Below are 6,986 nucleotides of genomic sequence, written 5' to 3'. Positions count from 1 at the left end.
GCCATTTCTAATGTCTTGTGCGAAATCAAGTGTTTGATGCTCCAAAATGTTCTCGGTGGTTCTGTTGCTACTACCTCAGTTATTACTTTGACAACATGCCATTACTGGTATGCGTTCTACATTTACAAGTTCTTTGATAGTGTAGAAAAAGCAGTATTTTCCTGAACACCTGTTTGATTCTTCTTGTCCATTGTCTCGATGTAAACCTATCTTATTGTGCAATGTCGATATTGAGTTAAGAGTTCGTTTACGTCCCGTATGATGTTTGTTTATATGGACCATATAAAACATGTGTACGTCATTTGTTAAAAATAAAAACTGACAGTAAGTGGACATTCGTACTCAAAAGGAACTGTTCCTATAATTTGTGCCTTTTTAATCGGTCTTTCGAAACGGGTTGTTTCTGAAGAAAATGCATGTTTACGCTTTGTCCTGGCTAGCATTGTTGCAGAAAAGAAGTACGAACCCCTTGTGTAATAAGTAATTAAACAAAGTTCAGGAAAGTTGAATGTTACCTGAATCAAACAATGTTTTATACAGGCTAAACTGTCGTTGCTTTGGGAAGTAAAACCAGACTTTCCGTTCGATACTTAATTTAAAGATCCATGCATACCCAAACATGGAAATTGTGTGTCCTTTTAGAATCCTCTTTCGATTACTAATTTGTTTTAGAACTTAGGGTTTTTTTAAACTCATTTACCAATTCTTTATCCTAACACCTCACCATGCGGTAATTCACATTCGTAACTTTGTAGTTGTGGTATAAGATAAATTAGGTACTGCCGAGGTTGTCACTGGCGTAGCAGTTCTACTCAAATAGTTACTGACAGGAACATTTCTCAACGTTTTCCCGGCGTTCTACGTAGCTTCCAACCAGTAAACTGAAATAATTCAAAACCAATCGGCAACAATTGAGAAATACAGAAGCGATCGATTAACTACAGAGCCGACAGAGGAAATTAAACCCATGGTGGTACAGTCACGCCTCTGTTTTGAAGAATTTGGCACAAAAATTAAAATATTGCTTAATAATTTCATGCTATTATTGTACACCCGTATCATTATTTGAAACAATTATGGCAAATTCACATTTTCATTGTCTCTCGTTCGGATGCCTCCGTAATTATAAAACAGAGGTAATGCATTACTGTCGGTGAAAATAGACAATCGGATTGGCAAACAGGAGTTCATCTAAAACTTAAGTGTCGTTCTGATAAGAATGACTCTTTAGAGAAAAGGCTCTAACTCGGAGAACTCGATATTCCCAAGATTGGTGAAGAGAATAAAGCGATTTAATCAAGAGCCACTACTACTCGGCTTAGAAGTTTACAGAGATTGTAAAGGAAGCATCCGACCTTATAAGTACATTTCTGATGGTACTTATTGTAAATCAATAGATGCATTGTGGACACTTGTAAAATAGATGTGTAAACATGTTATAGTTTTAACACGGTAGGATGTTCGATGTTGGAGGAAATATTAAAATTACTGGGGAAATATACTATGTTTGTCTCCGTCAGTTTGGTATAAAATGAATTATTATTGTGTACACGACGCCGAAATACACCATCATCAAAAGACGTTGACGAATATTTGTCACATTCATTTGATTACTATTTGCTACTCATCGAACAGTTTACACTGTACTTCCATTACTCGTTTATGTTTGGTACCAAACAGTGCACTTTATTCTGCTTTAAACGGCTCGTGTTTTGGGAATGACAGGTAGATACCTCGTTTCTAAATGATGCACTTTATACATCCAACAGCAGTTCATGTTTATTACTGAACAGTGAACTTTATTATCATGTTGTTACTGAACTTTATATAACCGATAACAGTTCAGACATGTTATTGAATTGTATACTTTATATAACCATTAACAGTGCAGACTTGTTACTGAATTGTATACTTTATACAACCATTAACAGTGCAGACTTGTTACTGAATTGTATACTTTATATAACCATTAACAGTGCAGACTTGTTACTGAATTGTATACTTTATATAACCATTAACAGTGCAGACTTGTTACTGAATTGTATACTTTATACAACCATTCACAGTTAAGACATTTTGTAAATAATAAGCCTCACACGCATATTATCAGTGTTCCTATTTTATTTACAAATATTTAGAATTTTTGATTGGTCGCACACGTCGAAAACATGATCAACAGAGAGACTGTTTTACTATTACAATTTCTCACATGAACTGTAGTTGAATTAACTGGGTTTTTTTTACTGATATTTCGCCATCGTTGTAATATAATCTTAATTCATTAGCATAATAATGTTAACACCATTCTTATTACGTGATGTGGTGATATATTTACCTATATTACAAACGAATCTTCATTGCTTTCGATGTGATGATATAAACATTCATTAAAAACGGATTTATACTTTTGCGATGTGTTGACATATTCATTTATTAAAACGGATTGATACTTTTGCGATGTGATGATATATTCGTTTATTAAAAACAGATTTATATTTTTACGATGTGATAATACATACCTATAATAAAAAAGATTGATTTATATTTCTATGATGTCATCATCCATACATTTATAAAAAACCGATTTATATTTTTGCGATTTGATGATATATACATTTGTTAAAACCGATTAATGATTTTGCGCTGTGATGAGATATACCAATATCAAAAACAGATTTATATTTTTTGCCATATGATGAGATATATATTTGATACTTTTGCAATGTGATGAGAAATACTTATATCAAAACAGATTTGTGTGTTTGCTCCGAATGCGTTAAAGACAGAAGTATTTGTTTTGACATATTTGGAAGCATGCATACAAATGATGATATAGCAACATTCTAATGTACTAAAATACAACGATCTGCTGACAATACCAGGTATAAAGGAATTGATAGTGAAACCTATTGAAACCTAGAGGTGTAGGTATTTATTGATGAAATAGGAAATGAGAAGGTAGGAACACCTAGTAATAAAGAAAACAAGTTTGTGTGTCGTACATCTTCTAGTAAACCATGCTCTGTGTATTAGCATACAGATCTCCTCACGAAAACTAATCATATAGCATTTCGTGTTACTACAACGTTAACAATAAAAATAAAGTAGTTAATCCACAAATACAACTCTGGTCATACCAGTCCCAGTGTCAAGTTTGAAGACGGACACGATTATTTGGTTTAATTAGATGGCCCAGAGACAGTTTTATTGCCGTTCAAAAATGTAAAATACTAATCCTGTCCATCTCTGTGATTTTTGGAATTTGATCTAAAAAACTAAATGTATCTGTGTTAGGATTTATTGACCGAAGGCGCCTGTCTACAAAACAATTAAATCAAAACATATCATTTCATTCGGCAGTGATATCGATAGAAGTCAGAATAATCTAGACCACAAGCATTTTAATTATGTTTTATGTTTCTATTTGTAGACATCCTGATAACTGCTTATTTTCCTCCCGGTGGCGCGTGATGGGACCATTGGCCTCAGGTAGCTTTAAAGTTAAGGTTATATTTACACAACTGTGGTCAGTCGAGGTGACGGCCGTCCATCAGTATCAACAAGGTATAATTGGTATTGTCCGCACGCGCCCCGAATCTATCATCCGCCATTAATCGGTCCATGTACTCCGCTAGTTAATGAGTGTGATTCCATGCCTAGGATACATTAAAGTCGGCCCCTCTTGCTGTCATCCACATCATTTGTCAGAATTAGAAATGTGTTTTCGTTCGGCATAAATTGTCTGTTAATCTAACTAAATGAGAGAAAGACATTCATTACAAGCATGCCCCACTCGGCAGCCCCTTGCGGGTAGGTGCTGCCCATGTTGGGGTTTTGACAAATGTGATAAACGTGTTAAATGATGATCGGAATAATTTTAACATGTTTGTCTTCTCATGGTGAAAAATGAAAGACACTTACTCTTTCCCTCCATATTGTATACACAGAGTTTGTGTATGATTATCAGTATCATTGAGCATATTGATGTAATTAACATATTACAGAGAAATCATAGCAATGGTTAAAACAAGTCTGCCAGAACCAATTGAATGTGAATACTATTCTTTGACTATGACTATGAAGAAAAATATTTCACTTTGGCCTACAGGGGAGACAACGTTATTGTAGACACCAACAAAGCGTTGTCATTTTGACTAAATATCATATTAGTGTTAAAATGTACAATCAAAATAATGTTAGGATTTGCTTGTGTATGTGTATTGATAATGCATGAAACACGAGTTTTACTGAGCAAAAATCAAAGCAATTCTTTAAAAAAATAGATTCTGTTTTGTTGCCGAGAATCTCCAACTATCGTTTATAGATGTATATAGACGACTTCATTTGAGAAAATGTCGGTAACAGAATGCTTTGACAAGAGATCAGTTTAAAAGAAGTACACATAGAGTACGTCTGTTACAGGAAGTACACACAGTACATCTGTTACAGGAAGTACATACACTGTACGTCTATTACAGGAAGTACATACACAGTACCTCTGTTACAGGAAGTACATACATGGTACATCTGTTACAGGAAGTACATATACAGTACCTCTGTTACAGGAAGTACATACATGGTACATCTGTTACAGGAAGTACATATACAGTACGTCTGTTACAGGAAGTACATACACAGTACATCTGTTACAGGAAGTACATACACTGTACGTCTGTTACAGGAAGTACATACACAGTACCTCTGTTACAGGAAGTACATACACAGTACCTCTGTTACAGGAAGTACATATACAGTACCTCTGTTATAGGAAGTACATATACAGTACGTCTGTTACAGGAAGTACATACACAGTACATCTGTTACAGGAAGTACATACACAGTACGTCTGTTACAGGAAGTACATACACAGTACGTCTGTTACAGGAAGTACATACACTGTATGTCTGTAACAGGAAGTACATACACAGTACCTCTGTTACAGGAAGTACATACACATACACATTATCGAACAGGGTTTAACATCGAATAACAAAATTGAAATAAAATATATTATCTCGCTCTACTCTACTACCTGGTTATAAGAATTCTGCACATATTTATATGCATACATATAAGTCTAAATTAATCAATTAAAGTTTTTTTTATTCTGTGATAACAGAATACTACATGCATTTTCAGTATCTTACTTATATCTTCGGTCCATGTCAGTAATAACTACACTGATTCATCCTTGATACAATTGAATTTACCTTGATATTAAAATGTATCATTTGTAGATATTTTGTTGAATAAATACGAAGATGGCGTAGGTAAAGTTTCGAAAGGACAAACCTGTAAACGTGAATGTGTTGTTTTGTTGTACTTTAACGACTAGACTTACATCGGTATTGACAGTTTAGTTATTTGAGACCATGCCAGCAACTTGCCTATTAAGTTTGCGAGCATTTATGTTCATCAAAGGGAATGGACTCGCGGTATAGTGGAACACTGGGGACGGGCAGGACAGCGGCCATAAGTCTGCCGATAGAAACAAATCCAATTTAGGATATCTGCTTGATGATATCTCAGGCCATAGATTAGACTTTGATGAGGATTCAAGTGCGCATTATCCAATTGGAGAAGGGCGACTTTTCTCGAACATTGATAATTGGTCAATCATTGTCATAAGGGAGGTGTATACTTTATTATTTTTATGATGTTATCACAAATTACGCAATATGTTTCGACAAAATGTTTCTAATTACATTTCGACCCTATAATCATTAAAATCATAGCTACTGGCTCATTGACATTATGTTTTATAGACATTATAAATCGTGTGACCACAGCACCATACATATAACTGTGGAATACTGGGAGCAGGTGCAAGCATGTGTGACGTTATAGTGGATATGTTCTATTACGTTTTGCTTTTTATCAGGATAAGAATTATTAGATCATTTGTACATTTTCATAATAGAACATATTAGACACGTTAAATAATGGACGACAAATAAAAATATTCGGTAAAATTAATACAACAATGTGTCATTACAGCGTCGTATACTGAAGTTAAACCATACTGTTTAAATTTTACCATCATTGTTAAAATGCAACAGAGCTATCTTAAAATAAGCTAATAAGAACATTACGCATGCTGAAAGAAATAAATATTATCTGGATTTTGTTCCTTATCATTTTTTTTGTAAAGAGTTTCGTAATAATTCTAACATAATTATCCTGAGGTCTTCAACTGACCTAAGATATATATATATATTCTTTAAATTTGCTTTTCTCTGACAACAAAGCAGTCCAGGAGAAAATATCAAAAGTTCATCAAATGTTAATAAAAAACGTGGATTTGAACAAAAATGAGTTAAGATTGGAAAATTAATATGAAAAAATTATTGGAAACCTACAAGTGACGAAAACAATGTTTACCGTTTGCAACTTCATAAGGAATATATATATAGCTGTATAGTAAGCAAAGTACTTGTTCGCGCCTATGAACACAATCTACACAGAAACAATCTTAGCAATGAGATCTGAGACAGCAAACGAGACATCAAACAATAGATCACAAAGAAATATTTAAAATAAACTCAATCATTACATGCCAAGCTACCAGCCCTGAAACACATTACATTGAACATCAATATGTTATCATTTTGAAGAGCATAACTCACTTTGACGTAGCAAATATGTGTTTATCCCTTCTAACACTGATCTATATGGTCACCAGCATCACTTAGGTGCAAGCGGATTACACGATCATACGGGAAAACAAGAAACAAAATGCTGAGGGAAAACAGAATGAGGGCTTTTAAATCGGCATTCCATTAGATTTTATCATCACAATGTGATGGAGTAAAATGAACACAGTATGTTGCCTTCATAAAAAATATGCATACTGCTATACAGGTAAAAAACATAATTTTTATATACAGGTAATAGATATTTATTGCGAGATGAAATAAGCGGGATTCTAAGCATTACTAGGTGTTGTGTGTGTTTTTTTGTTTTGTTTTTCCCCCATAAATACATGA

This window comes from Pecten maximus, chromosome 4, assembly GCF_902652985.1.
Source record: "Pecten maximus chromosome 4, xPecMax1.1, whole genome shotgun sequence".
Classification (NCBI taxonomy): Eukaryota; Metazoa; Mollusca; class Bivalvia; order Pectinida; family Pectinidae; genus Pecten; species Pecten maximus.
The sequence above is the reverse complement of the archived record's forward strand: the minus strand, read 5'-3'. Positions refer to the sequence as shown.